A 22,378-nucleotide genomic window follows, 5' to 3' on the forward strand; every position below is an offset into this window, starting at 1 on the left:
CAATGTATATATAGGTAGTTTACTACGAAAGGCTAAGGTTATTATGTAATGTGGTTTGCTTCCAAGGCATTGCTATAAAGTATTATTTAAGCACATGAAATGCAAAGCAAAACCTTAATAAATATCTACATCAACTAAATCCGTGAAGATGTGCTCAGTTGCTTAAATTGTCCACATCCCGGTTTCACCATTTAACCAAAGTGTGTGATCCTGGGCAAATCATTTAATCACACTGTTATCTGCAGCTCTCTAAGTGATTCTGAATCACTTCATAGCTTATGTTAATATATCATTCTATTTTTTTTTAAAAAAGCCTAATGACTATTTTCTTTATTTATTGAGCATTTGTTAGGCGTTTTATACTACTGAATAGTGTTTCAAAGCGCCAAGAATTGCTCCATATATAATGTCCTTTTCTGTGAAGTCACTTCTGTTGGTGCAATCCCTTTGCAAATTAGGAGGGTTGCATGTATTTTGCCCCAGAGCACCTGGACAGAGGGGTAATATATGACATGTCTGCATCTGCAATGGTCCTGCAGTTTTGTTTTTGTTATGTGTTAAAATGCCATCTGCCACTAATGTTACCAAAAAAGTAGATTGGGGCATGGGTGGGAGGTTTAGGGGAGCAAATGAGACCATAAGAAATTGAGCGCTCTGCATATGGGTTGGAGGGGGAGTAGCAGTACTTTTAACGTAGCTCTCCCCACTCTTGCAATGATGGGTACTCCTCTGCTAGTACCTCATACAGCTGTCTTCTATAAACGGACCCCCTTAATATCGCCTGAAGGTCACATAGCTTGGATGCAGAGTCCGCATCCAATCAGGGGCGGCATCAGTGCCTTTTCGACACTTTTAAATTAATTTGGGGTACAGCAACTGCCTCCATGTTCCAGGCAGCCTTCTTATCACCCAGCAACACATTTGTTTCTCTATTTTCGTTTTGGGGGTAGTGTTAGGAAAGATTTCGTAATTGTAGGGAATTTTCCTTCCATGTGGCAACCCCTAAACTTTTTGCTATTGTTTTTAACCTTGTTCTTGACTTTGCCAGAGAAGTACAGCCTTCTGCCGCACTTCTCTGGGCTTTCGCTCCTTTCTTACGGGGAAACTGACATGCCCTTAAGACAGTCAGTACCGGGGAACGTGGTTTCCCGTAGTTTCTTTTATCGTGTCGCAGCTTTAGTGCAACACGACACAAGAGGGCACTGTAAGCTAAGTTACAGCTCTCTTGGGTCTCTAGCCTTCTACAGGCCCTAGATACTCTTTTAGGAATGTATTTGATCGGTGCAAGTCATTCAGGGACTGGAATGGTGGCAGCGATCGTATTGTTTATTTTGAGCTCCTTTTGGCGTTCTGAGCACGTTTTTGCACTGAACCCAAAATGGTGGCCTGGCTCCCAAAATGGCCAGGCCGCGAGGCTCCTTTGTCCTGTCCACTGTCCGTCTTGCTCCCTTCACCTCCCCCAGGTCCGGCGACCCGGGGCCTTCCTTATTTGGGCATGTACTTTCCCGCGAAACGTGGTTGCTTTCGCGGGCTTCTACATGTCGTTTGTGTGCCTCCAGGGTGTGGGCTGGGATGTCTGGTCCCAATACACATCCTGGGTGCCAGAGAGTCTAGGGTGGTGTGAATGCCTGGGACCACCGTGGTCCGTGATTGGTCCACGTATGGTATGTGTTTTGATGAGCGGATCTCCCATTGGCTCCCCTCCGTTTTGGCGCGAAGGGAACCGTGGATAAGAGGGGGCTGGAAACACCACTACCATGTCGATCTCCTGAGTTCTCACGAACGAAGGAATACAGGAGCCAAGTATCCTGCAACTACGAGGCTGGACCGAGGAATCGCTGGTGACCCGCTGAAGGAATCCTCCTTTGCACTGCTGTCGTCCGGAGAGCCCCTGTCCTCCTTTGATCGAACCAGAAGGCCTGTACTGGTGCTTCGACCTTTGGAATAGCAGGAACAGCTATTCCCGGCATCTTCAACCATCTCCTGCCAAGTAAGCCTTCGGAAGCGTCTCTGGGCCATCCAGTTGACTGACCAGCTTACCAAGGAGTTTGGCTCTGCAACCGCCGCCAGGTTGTGTTGTATTGCGAGTCCTTGTCCCTCTCCCACGCTTCGTACGCTTGGCGTCCCCAGGTCTGAAGGGAGGAGGGTTCATTTGGCTCGAATACACACGGCCGCTCCGTTGTCCTGTGCGGCAACAAAACTGTGCCGGTTTCGTCGATTGGGACGTCTTTTTGCTCTACACGACTACAAAGCGTTCCCTGCTCTTCTGAACCTGCCAGCTGCTGAAACTATCGTGGAGAAGCCTGGGTCTGCTTGCTTCGGGGACCGGTGAGTAGTATATCTAGGATCTGGTCGCCCTCCTGCAGTATCCCATTGCTTTTCCCTGCTGTGTAAAAACAGCACCCTTTTGCCGCGCTCGCGCTCTGCTTCTGCCCGCTGTGGAGGCTGCGCTTGAGTTGCGGAACCTGTTCTTCTTCTGCTGTGCACTAACGTGAACCGCCTGACTTCCTCCGAAGAGCTTCCCCTTGTGCCCGTCGGCACCGGCGTGGCAGGTACTTTGAGCACAAGGCTCCACTCTTCGCAGGGCTCGGACTTCCATCTAGTTAGGTGCCTATGAAGGCGAACTGAGTCGAAAGCATTATCGCACTGCCTGTTTTCCTTCCCTGGCAGGTGGACTACATATTTCGTGCTTTAAACGCTTGCGACTGTGTATTTGTATATATATTGTGTTGATATGGTATGTGTTGGTTTAATATTGTGATATTGTGATTTTCTCGCTACGGTCATTGTTTTAAAGGCCTTAAAATAAATGTGTATCTATTTTTGATATAACAACTGTTTGGAGTAGTATGTAAGCGCTCTTGCTTTGTGTGCTCATTGCGGGCTTTCAGTCACCCTCACCCCTCTTGAGACCTAGTCTTGACCGCCGCGATCGCTACCTTGATTGGTCTGGCTTGTCCAGAGGTTACCCTGTTCCAAGTAATTAGGTTGGCCTTCTGAACTTCTGCGCCACCAGGACAGAGTTCAGAAATCCGTCTTAACAAATTGGTGGCAGCGGTGGGATACGACTGAAGGTATCCAGTGTTGCGCTCGAACTAAGGCATTTCAGGTTATTCCAAACAGTACACGTAGTGAATTGTTATAGTATAACTTTAAAAAGGCCATAGTCCTATCAAACAGTATGGAAACAAGTACGTTGTTAACTTTAAATGCTTCCAAGTCAGAAACATTGAAAAAGATGTGTGCGGAGAGAGGTGTTTCCTCTCAAGGCACGAAATTGGAAATGATCCAAAGAATCGTGGCGTGGCAAGAAGCGCAGCTTGACGCTATTACTTCTGAGGACAGTGCGGAAGGTGGTGGGGCTGCTCTCACTGGTAGAACCGACGGTTCTGCCGCCGCACTGTTCCACCGCGACCACGAGGACAGGGAGGACGAGCTGTCTAATGTTTCCTCTGCCAGTGCTGATGGGGAGGCTATGCTTGAATTCAAGAAGCAAGAGCTGCGGTTTAGGCAGCAGGAGCTTGAATTCAGCATAGCCAAACTAAAAATCGAACAGGCAGAAAAACAAAAAGACAGGGATCACCAGTTGGAACTGGCCAAGCTTCAGGTTGCAAATGGATCCAAGGGTCCTGGACATGGGTCTGGGGCCTCCTCTCATCCACGGTTTCCAAAAGATCTGCTCAGTGTGTATGAAGAGAGGAATGACATTATGGACTGGCTGAATGCGTTTGAGTATGCATGCGAGGTCCAGGAAGTTGACAATGCTGATAAGATTGCGTGGTTGCTCAGTAGACTGCCCCATTCTGGCTGTAGTGCCATTATGGAAATGTCGAAGGCTGAGCGGGCTGATTTCGCAATGTTAAAGCAGACTCTCATTTTAAAGTTTGGGAAGACTCCGGCCCAATATTTAAAGCGTTTTCGAGAGTATAAGAAAAAGGAAGGTGGTACTTGGGTATCTTATGTCGCCGAATCTTTGAAAAACTTAACTGGCTGGGTCGAAGGCTATAAGGTTTCTACCTTCGACGGCATGATAAATCTTGTCATGCTGGAACACATTTTTGCTTCTTCTTCCCCGGAGCTTAAGCAGCATTTGGCCGATTCGAAGGAGATAGATCCTAAGAAGCTCGCCATTGCAGCAGACTTATGGGTGTCACATCGAGTGTCCCATAAGGACAAAACTCATCCTGGTAAGCAGGAGGAGGGGAAAAAGTCCAAAGATGTGGAGGGTGGGGAATCTGCTAAATCTTCTTCCCAAAAGGGCCACAAAAAGAAAAACAAGGGTAAGACACAAGAGAACTCACAGGGTAGTGGAGGTGCGCCTCCGAAACAGAACTCTGGTTACAATAAGCCTCCCTACGTAAACAGACCCTCTGGGGCTTGTTTTTCTTGTGGAGCAACTGACCATGTGAAGGGGGATCCCCGTTGTAAGGTTAGACCTTTGGGGGTCCACTCCGCTAATCTGGCCTTCTCCTCCTACGAGGAAGAAGAGATTACAGGAGCATCCTTCTCCTCGGACTCATTTCCCAGCGGAATAGAGGCCGAGGTAGTTTTAGTGTCCCTGGGTTCCTGGGAGCCTAAAGTCGCAGAGGCTTATGCTAGGATTCCGGATAATACCAAGCACTACTTTAAAGACAGTGTGCTGATCAATGGAGTGGATACTCCAGCTCTTAGGGATAGTGGGTGCAGTCGAACTGTAGTGGATTCTACCTTGGTAGACTCAGAGGAAGTTGCCAGAGCTACTCTGATGCCCACTAAGTTGGCTGACTGCCCCCTCCGTATGTTTCCCGTGATCCCTGTTAATCTAACTTTAAATGGTACAGCAGTCAGGATTCCAGTGAGCATTCAGAGAAACGTCCCGGGAAAGGTCTTATTAGGTAATGATCTCAGAGCTTTAGGGCTCGTAGGAGACACTGCCGAATGACCCTACACACGGTCTCAAGCACGGGCAGCATTGGCCAAGTCCAATACGCCGCCCCAGCCGAAGGGGAAACCCAAGGCGAAAGGAGTCTACAAGTCAAGACGGGGGAAAGAGAATATTCCCCCGAGCTCGCCTACCACTGCGGTGGAGGAAGTTGGTCAATCGCCCGAGCCTGACGAGGAGGTGGCGATGCCTGAAGTATTCGACCCCAACGACCATCCGGAACTAAAAGACTTGTTAGTTGAAGGAGGTCCTGATAGGGACGAATTCAGTAAAGGCCAACGTGAGTGCCCATCTCTGGAAGGCCTAAGGAGACAGGCCTGCTCCCAGCTTGAGGGTGAACCTCCTGGGAAGCATAGGATTTATTGGGAAGGTGGACTCCTGTATAGTGAGCCCACAGAGTCTACAGAAGGAGACCATAGGAGGTTGGTGGTTCCCCTTGCTGTTAGACCCTTCCTCCTGCAGTTGGCGCATGAAGTTCCCCTTGCTGGTCACCTTGGTATGAAGAGGACCAAGCAAAGGTTATCCATGCACTTCTACTGGCCCAAGATGGGGGTGCAAGTAGAAAGTCACTGCAGGAGTTGCGCCTCCTGCCAGTTGTCTGGTAAGGTTGGCGCGACAATCCAAGCTCCGTTGGTACCGCTCCCAGTTGTGGGGGTACCATTTGAAAGGGTAGGGATCGACATCGTCGGTCCCCTTGACCCGCAAACATCCTCGGGCAATAGGTTTATCCTGGTGCTGGTCGACCATGCAACCAGGTATCCTGAGGCCATCCCATTGAAAACTGTAACTGCCAAGTCAGTTGCAAAAGCTTTACTCGGCATATTTACTAGGGTTGGCTTCCCTAAAGAAGTTGTGTCAGATCGTGGCAGCAACTTTATGTCGAAGTATATGCAGGCTATGTGGAAAGAATGTGGGGTCACCTACAAGTCTCTTCTGCATACCACCCCCAGACCAATGGTCTGGTGGAACGTTTCAACAGAACGTTAAAGAGCATGATTGGGGCTCTGGAGGAGCCCCAGAGAAGAAAATGGGATCTTCTTTTACCATGCTTGCTGTTTGCCTACCGAGAGGTACCACAGGAGGGTGTTGGCTTCAGCCCCTTCGGACTTCTGTTCGGTCATCCCGTACGGGGACCCTTAGCCATTGTCAAGGAGGGATGGGAGATGCCCACTCCCCCTGTTACTACCAATGTAGTTGACTATGTGCTAGGGCTCAGAAAACGGATGGTACTTCTGATGGGCTTGGCTAGTGATAAGTTGAAGGCAGGGCAAGCGCTGGTGAAACATTGGTACGACCAGAAAGCTTCCCTCATCAACTTTACACCTGGTCAGCAAGTCCTGATCATGAATCCAATAAGGCCTCGCGCTTTACAGGACAAATGGTCAGGCCCTTACACAGTGGTGGAGCCCCTGGGTGAGGTGAACTATTTAGTGGACCTTGGAAGGCCTGGACAGGCTCCAAAAGTGTTCCACGTAAATAGGCTGAAGGCTTTCGTCCCAAGAGTCGAAATCGCAGCACTGCTACTGGCGTCAGACGTTGAGGAAGAGGAGTCAGAACCTCTCCCCGACCTGTTCCACAGCGGTCCTTCAGATAGCTCCGTTGAGGGTGTCCGAGTGGCCCCTCACCTGACTTCTGATCAGCAGGCTGAGGTGAAAAGTTTGCTTAGGCAGTTTTCCCCCCTGTTTTCACAGTCCCCTGGTTTGACACCTTGGTGCAAACATAACATTGACACAGGAGACAGTGTACCTACCAAAAGTAGGGGATACAGGATGTCGGATAAAGTACGGTCTTATATTAAGACCGAGGTCAACAAAATGTTAGACCTTGGGGTGATTGAACCCTCTAGTAGTCCTTGGTCCAGTCCTGTGGTTCTGGTTCCAAAGGCAGGCACTTCTGAATTGAGGTTCTGCGTGGATTACAGGGCTCTGAATGCTGTCACCAAGACAGATGCCCACCCCTTGCCTCGAACAGATGAGCTGGTGGATACTTTGGGTGCCTCCAAGTACCTCAGCACGTTTGACCTTACTGCTGGCTATTGGCAAATAGCGTTAGCAGAACATGCCAGGGAGAAGACGGCATTTTCTACACCAGACGGCCTTTACCAATTCCGGGTAATGCCGTTCGGGTTGAAGAATGCACCTGCCACTTTCCAGAGGCTTGTGAATCATGTGTTGAATGGGTTGGACGAATTCTGTCTTGCATATCTGGACGATATAGCAGTTTTCAGTGCCACCTGGGAAGACCATGTGAAACACCTCGGGATTGTGCTCCAGGCTCTTCAGAAAGCCCACTTGACCATAAAGGCTAGTAAGTGCCAGATTGGACAAGGCTCAGTGGTTTACCTTGGACATGAAGTAGGTGGAGGGAGGATACAGCCTCTACCCAGTAAAGTACAAGCAGTACAAGACTGGCCTACCCCCACTACGCAAACCCAAGTGAGAGCCTTTCTAGGACTCACGGGGTATTATCGCAATTTTGTGGCAGACTATGGTACCATAGCTGCTCCTCTGACTGCCCTCACAACTCCGAAGAAACCCAAGAAGGTAACTTGGACCGACGAGTGTGAGAAGGCCTTCAATGGCTTCAAAGACTCCTTGTGCCAGGCCCCTGTCCTAAGGGCCCCTGATTATCAAAGACCTTTTATCGTGCAGACGGATGCCTCTGACACTGGGATAGGAGCTGTACTATCACAAGTAGATGAGAAGGGTAAGGAACACCCTATCGGTTTTATTAGTCGCCAGCTTAAGGACAGAGAGCTCAGGTGGTCCACGGTAGAGAAAGAATGCTTCTCTGTTGTGTGGGCCCTAAGGAAGCTGAGGCCCTACCTCTATGGGACCCACTTCACTGTGCAGACTGACCATAAGCCGTTAAAGTGGCTAATGAACATGAAGGGGGAGAATCCAAAGTTGCTTAGGTGGTCCATAAGTCTTCAAGGCTTCGACTTCACTATTGAGCATAGACCAGGTGTCCAACATAGCAATGCTGATGGGTTGTCCAGAATGTTTAACCGACCTGAACAAGAGACTCATCCAGGGGTGGATTAGTTCCCCCTGTCCATAGTCTGGGAGGGGCGAGTGTTAGGAAAGATTTCGTAATTGTAGGGAATTTTCCTTCCATGTGGCAACCCCTAAACTTTTTGCTATTGTTTTTAACCTTGTTCTTGACTTTGCCAGAGAAGTACAGCCTTCTGCCGCACTTCTCTGGGCTTTCGCTCCTTTCTTACGGGGAAACTGACATGCCCTTAAGACAGTCAGTACCGGGGAACGTGGTTTCCCGTAGTTTCTTTTATCGTGTCGCAGCTTTAGTGCAACACGACACAAGAGGGCACTGTAAACTAAGTTACAGCTCTCTTGGGTCTCTAGCCTTCTACAGGCCCTAGATACTCTTTTAGGAATGTATTTGATCGGTGCAAGTCATTCAGGGACTGGAATGGTGGCAGCGATCGTATTGTTTATTTTGAGCTCCTTTTGGCGTTCTGAGCACGTTTTTGCACTGAACCCAAAATGGTGGCCTGGCTCCCAAAATGGCCAGGCCGCGAGGCTCCTTTGTCCTGTCCACTGTCCGTCTTGCTCCCTTCACCTCCCCCAGGTCCGGCGACCCGGGGCCTTCCTTATTGGGCATGTACTTTCCCGCGAAACGTGGTTGCTTTCGCGGGCTTCTACATGTCGTTTGTGTGCCTCCAGGGTGTGGGCTGGGATGTCTGGTCCCAATACACATCCTGGGTGCCAGAGAGTCTAGGGTGGTGTGAATGCCTGGGACCACCGTGGTCCGTGATTGGTCCACGTATGGTATGTGTTTTGATGAGCGGATCTCCCATTGGCTCCCCTCCGTTTTGGCGCGAAGGGAACCGTGGATAAGAGGGGGCTGGAAACACCACTACCATGTCGATCTCCTGAGTTCTCACGAACGAAGGAATACAGGAGCCAAGTATCCTGCAACTACGAGGCTGGACCGAGGAATCGCTGGTGACCCGCTGAAGGAATCCTCCTTTGCACTGCTGTCGTCCGGAGAGCCCCTGTCCTCCTTTGATCGAACCAGAAGGCCTGTACTGGTGCTTCGACCTTTGGAATAGCAGGAACAGCTATTCCCGGCATCTTCAACCATCTCCTACCAAGTAAGCCTTCGGAAGCGTCTCTGGGCCATCCAGTTGACTGACCAGCTTACCAAGGAGTTTGGCTCTGCAACCGCCGCCAGGTTGTGTTGTATTGCGAGTCCTTGTCCCTCTCCCACGCTTCGTACGCTTGGCGTCCCCAGGTCTGAAGGGAGGAGGGTTCATTTGGCTCGAATACACACGGCCGCTCCGTTGTCCTGTGCGGCAACAAAACTGTGCCGGTTTCGTCGATTGGGACGTCTTTTTGCTCTACACGACTACAAAGCGTTCCCTGCTCTTCTGAACCTGCCAGCTGCTGAAACTATCGTGGAGAAGCCTGGGTCTGCTTGCTTCGGGGACTGGTGAGTAGTATATCTAGGATCTGGTCGCCCTCCTGCAGTATCCCATTGCTTTTCCCTGCTGTGTAAAAACAGCACCCTTTTGCCGCGCTCGCGCTCTGCTTCTGCCCGCTGTGGAGGCTGCGCTTGAGTTGCGGAACCTGTTCTTCTTCTGCTGTGCACTAACGTGAACCGCCTGACTTCCTCCGAAGAGCTTCCCCTTGTGCCCGTCGGCACCGGCGTGGCAGGTACTTTGAGCACAAGGCTCCACTCTTCGCAGGGCTCGGACTTCCATCTAGTTAGGTGCCTATGAAGGCGAACTGAGTCGAAAGCATTATCGCACTGCCTGTTTTCCTTCCCTGGCAGGTGGACTACATATTTCGTGCTTTAAACGCTTGCGACTGTGTATTTGTATATATATTGTGTTGATATGGTATGTGTTGGTTTAATATTGTGATATTGTGATTTTCTCGCTACGGTCATTGTTTTAAAGGCCTTAAAATAAATGTGTATCTATTTTTGATATAACAACTGTTTGGAGTAGTATGTAAGCGCTCTTGCTTTGTGTGCTCATTGCGGGCTTTCAGTCACCCTCACCCCTCTTGAGACCTAGTCTTGACCGCCGCGATCGCTACCTTGATTGGTCTGGCTTGTCCAGAGGTTACCCTGTTCCAAGTAATTAGGTTGGCCTTCTGAACTTCTGCGCCACCAGGACAGAGTTCAGAAATCCGTCTTAACAGGTAGTAAAATGTGCGCTTTGCATGGCTTGTAGTATAAGCTTCTTTTTTCCTTCAGATGGGATATACAGAAGTGGTATAACCCTCATTGCCTTCTAACCCGGAACCCTACAACTCAGCCACTTGCTGTAAAAGAAGGGTTCGCTCTTCAGTGGGTATTTTTAGTGCTTAAGCTCCGTGCTGGCTGCCATCTCCTGAAAATCCCTGCGCCACTTTAAATTTTCCTTTGGAATACATTCTGCATTGTCTCTAATTGCTACATAGAAGCGTGCTACCCATCCAGAGCAAGGCTCGTATAAGTAACTCGCAATCATATTCATACACACAAATGTGCGACACAGGGTACAGCCGCATTTGCTATTTATAAACCCACAAAACCTGCTGCGCCTTGCCAAACACTGCATTCTAAAGCACCACTGAGAATGCAAGGCAGCGCTTCCCAGGTGTTGTATGGTATCCTGCTTTCCCATGCCAGCATGAGGGAGGGAGGATACCATACAACACCGGGAAGCCTAACAAGTTTCAATCCGTTCACGCAAACCAGATTTATGTCTTTAAAAGCAAGAAAGGATAGATCCACGCTGTCATAATATCCCATCCTGCTAATTACGTACTGAGCGACACACGCATGCCCAGTAAGCAGGCATGGGATTTCTGACATCTACTTACTGAGCATGCGCAGAGACACACGCATGCCCAGTAAGCAGGCATGGGATTTTCTGACATCTACCTACTGAGAATGCGCAGAGACACACGCATGCTCAGTAAGCAGACATGGGCTTTTCTGGCAGATAGCAAAAACTGACGTTAGCATTGATTCACTCCGGATGCAGTTGCAAACGGCAGCGGCTGCTCACTTACCGGGTCTGCCTCTCCCTCCCACTGCATCAAGCAGCCCTCCTCTCAGGCCCGGCTCCGGCGGTGAGTAATGGACTCCATAACTCTCCTCCGGGACCTGGGGCCCCTTACACACGTGTGCCCGTGGCATGGTTCATTTTATGAGAAATACATTTACAGTTAAAAACAGCCGCCCTTTTAGAGCGGGGAAAGCTGGTTTACTTTGTATAATTAAACATGTCTTTTGGGAGGTGCTGAAGACAAATTCCCCCCACTCCACTTCCTGTCTCACGGAACCGCAGAATGCTGTGCTGCCAGCTGGCCTGTTTCTGTCAATGTAAACACTCTAGGAAGCCAGCGTGGCTGAGCCGGTTCTTTTCCAGAGCCACATAAGAAAGGCTGCCAAGGGTAGGAAATGCTGTTCACATGGTTGCTGTGTGCTGCACAACAAAGTTCTGGCTTTTACCCAATAGCACTTTGCATGAGTGTGTTGTTTTGGGCATGCATATAACATGAAATTACAAGTCCCATAATGCAAAGTGCCTCCTTTGACTTGACAGGCGTGCAGTGTTGCCTGGTCAGAAGGAAAAAATAAGCTCGATGCCCCTTTAAAAAAGGCCCAAAACAAGCTGACTCCAAACCAAATAAGCTGATAAAACAAGCTCACCTCTAAAACAATGTGGACAGGTCTCAAAATAAAAATAAAATAGTAAAGCAAATATACATAGAGATAACAGAGACATAGTATGTCAAAACAAAAAAAACGTATTAAAATTGCATTATCTTTTTATGACAATTAGTGTCCATTTACATTTCTTGGATGTGTGACACACAAAAAAGCAGCTCAGTGGCATTTTGGGACCAGGGTTCCTTTGGCATGTTGCCCAACAGATCCTTGGAGTTTTAAAAGTGTTATTGTAGTTTTATAAGAGAGACCAACACACATTACAGCCATTACCAAGTCACTCACAGAGGGAGAAAGAAATAAGGGAAGCACTTGATATAAACATGGGACCTAGTACATCGGAATTGAACTAGACAGTTGGTACTCATGGGGAGCCACAACGTCAGTAAGTAATGCTGTGAGAAGGAACATATACACTAACTTAAGACAGTGAGCATACATGCCAACACTCCCGATTGTTCAATAAAATATAGTGCTATTTGTTTAATATCTCGTGCCTAAAATAATTATAATCCCAATGTAATCCTATGGGAGAATTACATTCTCCTAATTTCTGTGTTGACATCTCCCTCTCAGCGACTCCAGAATCTTGCCATTCTGAGTGAGTGGGAAAGGCGAAACCGTTGCAATTGTGAGCAATTTGCTTGAGGCAAAAGACTTGAATACATGCCAACTCTCCCGATTTAGGCGTGAAAAATGTTGCTATTTTTCACAGTCTTCCCCCTTAAAATAACCTACCCTTAATGCATTCCTATGGGAAAATGCACGTCTCCCGATTTCCCTGGGGAAATCTCCCTACCAGATGCTTCGGAATGTTGGCATTTATGAAGATGAAGCAATATTTAATCTCATCCGGTAATCGGAGTTAGATAGTTTGGTTATAAACAGGTGGACTCCCAATGGATACCTTGTAAAAAGTGGCTTAGTTGATAGCGATGAGCTGCACTGTTACTAGATACAGAGAGAACTGAGAAGGAGAGTGAAGTGTAAGAGGAAAAAAAGTGGAGAATAGGATGGAAAGTGTAGAGGAAATCCTGGAGAGGGAGGGAGGGGGGGGGGAACCTGCTGTAAGTCATGTGGAGCCTGACTATAGTACGTCTTGTGGAGGGAATTCTACTCAGTGGTTGTTTTTGTGCAACAAGAGAAATGAATGGCAGTTTTGTGTTATATGTTTGAGGTGAACAAGAGAGTTGATGTAACGAATATTCCTTAAGGAGCATCATAAAAAGATATTGTAGGCATGCACTGTTGTTCCACCAGTGTGCTGGTTGGGTGGAAGAGTAGAGTAGCCCAGCCAAAAGTGCTCAGTAGTCAGTGTTGCCCTAAATGTACATATTGCACCTGTCAGGGGATGTGCTTTCATTGCAACCAAGAGGCTTTGATTGGGGGGGGGGCTGCGGACTTCAGGGAATTGATTATTGGATATGAGGTTAGGATGATTAGCATTTAGGAAGTTCTCTAGAGTACTCCAAGTAGAGGCACATTTTGTTAGTGCAAATGAGTCTAAGCATATAATTTTTTCTACTCTGAGTCAAGCAAATATAGTTCCACCATGTTATGTGGGACGGTAGATCCTAGTTTTTTTTATTGGGATTTAATGCATTGTATGGCTGCTCTTAGTAGAATGTCTAGTAGTTTTGTCAGTTTGGTAATTAGAATTTTATCTTTGTTATCTTTGCTAAATGTGTTGAGGCATAGTTCTTTTAGTGATATATTTGTGTTTAGTAGTGGAATACCTTTGGTGCTTTTTGTTATCTCACTCCAGAATTTGTGCAAGCGTGAGCAAGAGAATAGCATATGTTCTAATATACCTACTTCTTGTTTATCATAGCATCTCCAGCAGTATGCGCTGGGACCAATGTTTGCACTAAGCAATCTTTCTGGTGTCCAAAGAGCTCTATGTAACACAAAATAAAGAGTAAGGCATTTGCTAGCCTATCATGATGCTTTCCCTAACCTTTTGTAGATTTGTTGCCATTGAGTGGGATCTAAGTTGATGTCCAAGGATTCTTCCCATTTCTTAGTGGTTGCATAATTGATTGTTGCTTAATTGTTAGAGAGAGAGTGTTTTTTTGTACAATGCACTGGTCTTGTTAAGATCGCTATCTATCATAATGGGACCTGCACTGTTTAAGATCGCTGAGTGGGCATTTGTTTAAAATTTAATAATTGCTCTGGTTAGTTTCATATAGTTACTGAACTCACTAAATGGGAGTGCATATTTAGCTTGGCGATCTGCAATGGTGAGAGGCGAGTCAACGCCACAAATTTGGTGAATGTAAAAAGTCCCTTTTCTGGGGTTGTGCAATAGCAATGAGAGGTGGAGAGCAGTATGAATTAACCCATAGGTTTTAGTGAATGATGTACGAGTTTTCACTGCCGAGGCTAGAGTTGGGTGTTCTTTGTGATCTGTTGAACTTCTCATACTGAGTTTGCATTCTAGTGGAAACGGGTACGAGAGGGCTTCTTCTAGTTAGTTCTAACCACCTTGGAGAATCCAATTTCTCATTTACTGAGTGGTAAGTTATTTTGCTCGTTTCTGTTAATATAAAGGCATGGTGATACGCCCCAAAATCTGGGAATTTAACCGCTTCCTGATCTTTGTCGGCGTGGCATTTCATTTATGGAGATTTTTGTTGCTTTGCCCTTCCACAAAGATTTTGAGAGACTAGTGTCCACTTCTTTGTAGAACTTGTTGTTGGAGGGGATTGGCATAATTGCAAGGGGGTAGAGTTTTATCAGTGTGATCATCATTTTCATTTTGTCTAGTCAACCCCCGACAGACATAAAGGTGACCAAGTTTAAAGTTTCGCATTTATATTCTCTATTCTGGCATTATGTATTTTGGAAATGGTTGTGTCAATGTTTGCGGTAAATTCCAAGTCCAAATATTTGATAGGATCAGATCTCCAATACAGGCCCAAATCTTTGAGGTCAGTCATTATGCATGTTACTGAGGGTGGAAGGAGCTCTGTTTTATCTTTATTTCTTTATATCCTGAAATAGTCCCATAGTTCTCTATATGTAACAATGCCCTTCTGACTGTGGTATTGGGGTTAGAGAGAAATATAATAATTTCATCAGCATAGGCAGCTATTTTAAGATGGATGTTTTGGGTTTGTATGCCCGTTATGTGTGCGTCCCTTCTGATAGATTACAGCATTGTTTCAAGTGCTAATATATAGAGAAGTGGGGAAAGCGGGAAGCCTTGTCTGGTGCCTCTGTTTAAGGGGAATAATGATGAAATTGTGTTATTAACCGTTGTGGCAGCTCTAGGGGTGTGGAATAAGCATTTGACCAAGTCTATAAAGGGATTGCGGACTCCATGCAAGCTTAGCGCTTTAAACATACAATTCCATTCTATGTGCTTTTTCAGGGTCTTGGGCCATTAAAAGTCTGGGTTCTAAGCCAGGGTTAGGGAATGATAGTATGTCGGCTACTAGTATAGTATTAGCATTGGCGTGTCTACCTTTTACAAATCCGACTTGGTCCTTTTGTATCCGGTACGGAAGACATTTTTTTCAGTCTAGTGGCAACAATTTTGGTTTAGATCTTACAGTCTACATTAATAATTGAAAAAGGTCTGTAGTGTTTGGGATTGGTGATATCTTTTTATTTTTCGGTAAAACAATAATGATGGTTTCACCTAATGTCCCAGTAGGAGGGGTTATGTAACGGCTGTGGTGAAATAGGTTTAGTAGGTTAGGAGTTAAGGTATTTATGAAAGTTTAGTCAAATTAGATTGGGAATCCATCCTGCCCTGGTGATTTTCTTTTCTTAATAGATGTGATTGCTTCCTTTATTTCTGTCACTGTAACCAGGGAGTCTAGACCATTCAGCTCTATATTTGGTTTCTTTGTTGTGTGAGGAAGGCATGGTATCCAGCAGAAGACACAGACACAATGGACGAATTTTCTTAGGATGGTAGAATTCCTAACTGGCCCTAACTCTAAAATGGGAGTAATCTCGACCATTACACAATAACAAATATGTCGAAGTCAATCTGGTCCCAATAAGAAGGCATATACTAAGAACACATAACCTTGCCCTCCTTCTCTAGATAACAAATGTATTAAAGGAATACAAAAAGGAAAATAGTGTGTCACAAAAGAAATGTCAGAATGGCTTCAGCATCAAATCCCTCTCCAATGTTCAACCCCACAGGCTCTAGAGAGTCTCTTAATAAACCAAGGATATATGGATGGCACAGTTGTTCGAGTCTTACACACTTTGGCTTAGAGTACAGTTAACAGTGTACTCTTTAAGCATTCAGTTTGTGGTAGTTCAATCCTTTCCTTAGACTTCACATGCCTTGTCATCAATACACAGTTATGTTGTCAATTTCTCCTGTCCTGCACAGGCGTCCCTTTACCGGGCTCGACCTGATCTTTGTGGTGGTCCCCTTCCCCGTGTTTTATCTTAGATCTCTTTTACTGTCGAAGACCTTCGAAACTACAAGGAATTTACCTATACCTCTGCATGACCACTTCAAACTCTCTTTGCATGACCACTTCGACATCTCTTTCAATATTCCTTCAATTCATAATCCACACTCATCTTGTGACACCAATACTTCTTGGTACTCATAATTCTCATTCTCTTTGATCTGCCCTCTTGGCCTATTCAAAAGTTTATGCGTAAAACCAATACCTCTTGGCACATGTAGTTCTTACTCTCTTTTGTCTTTTCCAAAGTTCATATTCAACACCAATGCCTCTTGGTATTTCTTTTCCACCTTTGCTTCTTGGTACTTGTAGTCTAATATTTGTACCTTTTACCCTCTTGGTATATTTCACAATTCACATCTTCTCTTGCAGCACCAATGCCTCTTTGTACTTGTGGTTCTTATTCTCTTTCACTTGCTTTCTTGGCCTTTTCCAAAGTGCTTTATATTTTACCTTTGCCCTCTTGGCCTGGTTTTACTTTTATTTAACTTTTTTTCCTTTGATCTTTGCCTGTAATATCTTTCAAAAGTTCATAACATTTCAAAGAGACTTTCAAATGTGCCACTTCCTCTTGCAAGACCACTCTGCTACTCTGTATCCTTTTCTTTTAACAATTGGTCTCGTCATGTGCGTTTTATCGGCACACGCGCATCCTTTAACTTTCAAATCACAGTCACTTTCCCTTTAACATCAACCAGACCTTTGTTCTACTCGATAACTGACCGGTTGTGTCAAATGAATGTCTTTCAACTTTTCCTCGCAGCTCAAGGCCGTTACCACCGCCTCCTCTGATCCTCCCCAACTCTGACATTCACCCGGGAGGGTTGAGGGCCGTTTCCCGGCACTTGAAGGTTTCTTTCTTCTGCTTGCTCGGCTCTGCCTTTCGAACACTCACAGCTTCCCGAAAGCTTGGAAATCTTGCCTGGCTTTCTCTCGATCCTCTCACCTGCTGATCAGCCTACTCCCACAGCCTGGTTCGCATCAGCCTCAAAAGAACTGTTCCTTCTCATGCGCCACTTTTTATTTTCACAGGGAGACTTAATAAGTGGCTGGTGTACATTATTAGAACTACGTGCGTGACTCAGCCTGGCCTCATTACAGGGACAGGGCCAATGCAAGTCAGGGGAGGTAATCCTTCTGTCCTTATTCCTCATCTTCATTGGCGCAGTACTTTTGTCAAGACAAGTTGGGGAGGGATTGTGGGAGTTGTAGTTTCCATAAAATAAACAGGGCAAGGGGTTAGATGGGTTGTGGAAAAAGGGGAATACCATGTCTCGCCAGTGGGTGCTTCTCTCCCACCTATGTGATCCTCCCTCCCTTGGCCCACCCCCAGGGTCAGGATCCAAAAGCAATGGCCTTTCCCTGGCCAGCCGAGTACAGGATTCCCGGGGACTAGGTGGTGAAACACCCTTTGTTTTTGCACAGTTGGGATTTTATCAAGAAAAGTAGCTATGTTTTCTTGGACGTTGCAAATTGTGGAGCTTTCGAATAAGTTAAGTACGCTAGTAGTCTGCAAATACCTGTACTATATCTGTATCTCTGGTACATGTTTTCCCTAGCTTATTCTTAAGGGAGTGCATTTTTGTTTTTTCTTTTCTTCCTTTTAGATATCTCGCCGGAAGTTTACCGGCTTTTTTTGAGCCTCTGTGGTATTTTGATTTAATATTTAACAATGTTATATTGGCCGCTATGTTTTTCTTTTTTATTGCGCTCTAATTTTACTTTTAGTAGTTCCTTTAGGTGGGGTTCTGAATTATCTATCTGGAATTCTTTCGCTGTTTATTTTTGGTAAGGGTGTCCTGTAATTCTTTATCGTATTTCTTTTCATTGGATGCAACTCTGTTGATGATTTCACCTAATGCTTTGAATGAGTCCCAAGTAGTTTCCATGCTAGTGAATTTAGTTTGGTTAATAGAGAGAACTCTTGACAGAAATCAGCTATCCCTTTTGTAAATTCAGTATCTTTAAAAAGAGCTGGATTAAGTCACCGTCTTTTTTGTGGTTGTCTGTGTTTAACGTCACACGGGGGCATGTTCTGAGAGTACAATCGGTCCTATTTTAGAATCTTTTATCTTCTTCCTAATGTGACAACCAGTTAGAAAATTATCGATTTTCGTGTATGATTGGTGGGTGTTGGATTAGAATATGTAATCTAATCCTTCTGGAATCCAGTGGAGTTTTTTTTATCATTTTTAGAAGTGATTTGTGAGCATTTAATGTCCCAGAACATTGCTTGGAATTTCCTATTAAGGATTGGGTCTAAATGGAGATTCCAGTCTCCTCCAATGATGAGATTACTATTGGCTAGGGATTTCATCTTTTTACTTAACGAGTTCCAGAAGGTTGACCAGTTGCATGTCGACGCATATATGTTCATTACATGATATTTTTTGCCTTCAATAAGTAATGAGCAGAGCAGCCATCTTGCTTCTGAATCAGATTCAGTGTGGGTGATAGACGCTTTAATGTATGCTTTAATGAGTGTGATAACTCAATTTCTCTTACCCATTTCCTTAGCATAGAGACAGTGTTCAATGGGTCTCTTTTTTAGTTTTATAGCTTCATCCTCAGTTAGGCATGTTTCTTGGAGAACAAAGTCTGCTTTTCGTTTCTTAACGTGTGATAGGAGTTTTGTCTTTAAATTGGGTCATTAAGGTTTGTGACATTCCATGAAATTATGTTACGCAACATTGGGAGCTATCAAAAATTGGCTGGGCAAACCCTGATTGGACTACATACCGCCCCCCCCCCCTGAAAAAGGTTGCTGCTCTAGAACATGCATCCCCTGTATTCGACACAAGGATTTAGTTGGTATATCGTGTATTCTGCTTGCTACCCAAAATATATCACACTAGTGGAGTACTAAGGTAGAGTCCTCGGTATGATAGAAAATGTTGCTAAAGACACGGCTGCCAATGTGTAGGTAAAACTGCCCATTATAATACTGTTTCGTAGAACATTGGTAATATGGTTTCTGCCTACCAAAAGGGTCAAGATTTCAGACACATGAGATGGGAAAGGAGTAATAAAGACAATAGGAAAGGAAACATAAAGGGAATAAAAAAGATTAACTAGTGATCACATTGATAGATATATGTAGGCTATTAAGTTCACTGAGCATTAAAAGCCTGAAGATGGAGCGATGAGATGAGCAGCTCAGATCAGAACAGCTCATAATGGCAACCCCATCCAACAAGGGTTATGAGAAGAGGACACAAGCAACTAGAGAACATAAATAAAATAATTTTGTATTAGCAGTGCCTTTTACAACATTAATCCTGCAAGTGATCTTTTATTACTAAAAGACATATGTCAGCATTAAACAAGGTAGCCTGGCATTACCTGGAATTAATAATTCGTTGCTAAACACATTCTGCATTTATCAACGTAATATTGAATGTAATATAGGAAGCAAGGGTAATGAGCATATATTAATTTGTAGGCAAAATAGGTCACGATTTGTGTGTCTAGTTTAAATGTTGCGTGTAGAAGACTGTATTTGTGAGAGCGGTTGTTGTTTAGAGTAAGTGCGTGTGAATTGGTTGAAGGTGAGTGACCACAGGCGTAAGTGAATGAGTGGGAGAAAGGGAGCTCATCCGAGTGCAGAGAAAGAACGACAATTTTTAGCGTAACGTTTTTGGTATGAAGGTAGTTAGAAACACATCCCTTTCAGCCATCCCCATGCGCCATAGAGATTAGTTGTTATGATAAGATAAATCGGAAAAGTGAGGTAACCGGTAAATATCAACATATTTAACCATGTTTATTCATGACTAACATTAACTAAACCTGGTGGGGTTAGAAAAATGTATCGAGGATCATACCAGAGCATGGTGGATCCGCTTGACTCCTGCTCATGTTACTGAGAGTAATACAAAGCAGCAGTTGGAAAAGTCTTGGTTAGTGTCTGTTGATCTCGTTTGTATCTCCATTTATTTTGTAGTGAAGTTGTTCAGGTAACGCATTAAGGACCTTGGATCATCACAAGTCATAGTCCGATCATTATGGGTAATCTCACATCTGAACCTTCCAAGTTACCCTCTTCTTTTTCTTAACTGCCTCAAGAACTTGCACGTTCTGGCTATATTCCAGAAAGTACATGATCAAACCTCCAGGTCTTGGGATGGAGGCATTAGAGACATAGATTGAACTTTGTGTCTTAGGTGATGAGCTCGATGAATGTTCAGTTTGGTTCTGGGGGTCTAAGTATAGTATTTTGGGGAGCAGTGATTTCAGAAAGCCTCTTGGGTCGTCTTTCTCGACCCCTTCTGGAATCCCGTAAAGGCGGGCGTTAGTCACTGTCTTCACACCATTTTTGTATGTTGCAGATTTCCACTTCCATTGTGGGTGGGAGACTTTCCATTTCTCGACTCTTCTCAGTTTCTTGGGCTTTACGTTCCATTTGATTTAGTTTTCTTTCAATGGCTTCCAGTTTGGTGGTGGTCGCCTCCAAAAAGGCTTGATACCTTTGACTTCAGCTAGAATTGTGTCCAGTACAAAATATTCCAGTGGTTTGTGTGGCGACATAGGGTGAGGTTTGGGTTTCTTTAAGTTGCTGTAAATCAGGGCCTTTCTGTGGGATTGCTTGCTTTGTTTTCCTTGATGTTGTTGACTACGACTGTGCGAATCTGTATGAGTAGAAGTTGATGGAGTATGTGAGTACCCCTCGCTGGTGTATGTATCGTCATATAAGTGCAGCCTCCATTCTACGTGTATTACTTTGGCATATGTTATTTCGTGCACATCCCCAGTACCTGCAGACTCCTGATCCTCCCTTCTGCTCTCAGCACTGAATTAGACGTGCTTTATTTTTCTTCCTCTATGGTGAAAGACTGGCACTACTTATATGGGAGTTTCTGCACCAAGGAGAATGTTACTTAACTTTTATCAGGATGGTGGCTGGAGTATTGGCAAAGCTAGATGAAGTACTCGTTCCATTGAATTGTTATACAGCTTGTTCTCCGTAGACATTAAAAATTGACTGCAGCCATTTCCAAAGAGACTGCTGCTTTATCTGTTTGCTGATAGTTGCCTAACCCACCTTCATTTGGAGGTAAACTAATCTGGTGTAGTTTGGTGCACCCCTTAGTTCCCTTTGATACGAGCGCATCTTTGCTAGTGCTGCCTGGGAGCTTCTGTTGTCACTCCTCTTTTGTCCGTTTATCTTCACATAGTATTTCTGCTTTGTTAGAAAGAGGTGACATTTGGTGGTATTTGTAGTGTCCCCTTTCTTTATCCCTTACTCTAGGGAGGACACAGTCCCCTGTCCATGACAAGTGTTTAGGCTTGACATGGGAAGGCGGGGTTACCGCCAAAAGTTTGGCAGTTGCTGCCTGAGGAATAAAGAAGTAAGAAGCATCATTTCACAGCTCCGCGTCTTTATTTGATTGTCTTATCATGCTTTATTATATTGCTATTTGAAACATAACACTGGCGACAAGGCTTTTCACAAAAGAACAAACGCGTGCTACATTGCACCTCATGTCGGATTGGCCCACAGCTTGTGTGCAGCGAATCTTGGGCCTGTAGTTACCAGCCCACACGTCTGGGCCAACAGTGAGCACATATCCACCCTGCCTACAATTTTGAAAAGAAATCTGCCTCACTACGTTACCGCGCAGCATATTCCTTGAGCCTGAGGGACAGCCCATGTGCTTGCCCCCACCTAGGAACGTACAATACTGAAACTGCATACTCCTACCTGTTGCAGCAACACCAGCACATGCTCCCACGTGTTTCCAGGCCTGGGCTCTCACAAGCCTGCAACCCCCTGCCATAGCTGCTTCAGCACATGCTCCACGTGCCTCCAAGACCTCAAATGTTCCCCTGTCATCACGGCGATCCAGTGCACATAGTACACAACAAAGTGCAACATGTCAGAGGATGAGGCAGTCGGCAGGTCCTCCTCACAAGCACCTCCACCCCATGTGTCCCCGCCTTGTGACAGAACGGAAATGGGGAATGAATTGCTGCAGTTACAGGTGGTTCCACATTTCGACATCACATACAACAGCAGCTTACACCACGGTGGAACCAATGGCTACAAGAACTCCATATTTACATTGATGTAACAGGGGCAAGGGAAGAACGCCGTCTCAGGAGAATACTACTACACTCACTGGGACCAGTAGTCTGCGACATCGTCCTCGAAATGCCACAAAGCACCACTATGACATTTCTAGGCATTATTGACGCCCTCAACAACTACTTCGCCCCACTACGCAATGTGGATTATGAGCATCACATTTTTCACACAACCACGCAAGACAAAGGAGAAACCCTTGACAATTTTGTCATAAGAAAAAGGGTCAAATATTGTGACTTT

At 45.5% G+C, this 22,378-nt stretch overlaps 1 protein-coding gene across 3 annotated transcripts in view; it reads left to right on the forward strand.

The window, feature by feature from the left end:
* ANO10 (anoctamin 10) overlaps positions 1-22,378 on the forward strand; it is a 1,555,753-nt gene that overhangs the window by 74,683 nt on the left and 1,458,692 nt on the right. The window contains exon 1 of one of the 3 annotated variants that reach the window (XM_069648835.1): positions 10,852-11,007. The exons of 1 other annotated variant lie outside the window; for it this stretch is intronic. The gene's annotated coding sequence lies outside the window, so the exon portion shown is untranslated. Of the gene's footprint in view, positions 1-10,851; positions 11,332-22,378 lie in introns of those variants that run through there. One more of the 3 variants, XM_069648837.1, reaches the window with a different exon arrangement.

Source organism: Ambystoma mexicanum, chromosome 2q, assembly GCF_040938575.1.
Source record: "Ambystoma mexicanum isolate Mex_15411 chromosome 2q, UKY_AmexF1_1, whole genome shotgun sequence".
Classification (NCBI taxonomy): domain Eukaryota; kingdom Metazoa; phylum Chordata; class Amphibia; order Caudata; family Ambystomatidae; genus Ambystoma; species Ambystoma mexicanum.